Here is a 1,134-nt window from a genome sequence, read left to right on the forward strand (position 1 = left end):
TCAGCTTAGTCTGTACCTGTTAAGGTGCTTGAAGTGAAGGATAATGTCATCCCTTACCTAGCCCTCTCAGTTTATGATTTCAGCTCATTCTAACATCTTCATTATGGCTTCTACCACTTCCGTCTTCCAATTTTAGAATTGAGAAAAGAATTTGGAATTTCTCCACACAGTGAGGGATGCCTTTTTTTTTTTTTTTTTTTTTTTACATAAGATCATATCCATGCCCTTTATTCTGGATTACTTGCAAAATCAAGAATAGTGTTCTTATATTTGGTTTTTACCTTGTTATATTTAAGTAATTTTTGCATTTCCGAATAGTTTCATCTGTTGTCTGACTTACTTGTTTCAAAGTTTAAAAGGTTAAATTTTCAGAGGTTCCTGGGTGGCTCAGTGGGGTAAGTGTCTGACTTCAGCTCAGGTCATGATCTCACAGTTCAGTTTGTGGGTTTGAGCCTCGTGTCAGGCTCTGTGCTGGCTGCTCAGAGCCTGGAGCTTTTCTTTGGATTCTGTGTCTCTCTCTCTCTCTTTCTTTCTCTCTTTCTCTCTCTCAAAAATAAATAAAACATTAACTTTTTAAAAAGTTAAATATTCAGTATTATTTGAGGCATGAAGAAAATGAAACATGGGAAAATGTTTTTGTTCAAGGTTGCACTGCTAGCTGATGGTAAAAACTAGAATCCTGTGCTTCTGCCTCTCACAAAACTTTGTTGTAGATAGTGCCTCACCCCCACTATAATTAGAAAAGGAGGTCAGAACACTTGAGGTGGAAAGCCTGTTTTGTTTTGTTTGGGCTGTTGTGGTGATTTGAACAGAGATAGTATCAGCATTTTTTTTTCTCTCATAAATTATTAAGCAGTGTAGAATCTTGAGTACAGTAAGCATTCCAGATTCAGGCTGCCGAGAAGAGCTCAGTATCAGTAGTGGGAGAAATATTTCACTTTGAAAAGTTCACTTAAAGACTCCTCTTTTTTAGAAAAATAGTAGGTGTTGGGTAAGCAACCTGTATTTATCATCTGTTGGTGGTGGTGACTTCTGCAGTTTGAAGTCCACCAGCTAGGTTGGGTATAGGTGATCGGGCTGCACTGGAGTGAAGGCTTGCACAGGTGTGGAACCTTTTAATGTAATGCTACCATC

The sequence above is a fragment of the Suricata suricatta genome, chromosome 9 (assembly GCF_006229205.1).
Source record: "Suricata suricatta isolate VVHF042 chromosome 9, meerkat_22Aug2017_6uvM2_HiC, whole genome shotgun sequence".
NCBI lineage: Eukaryota > Metazoa > Chordata > Mammalia > Carnivora > Herpestidae > Suricata > Suricata suricatta.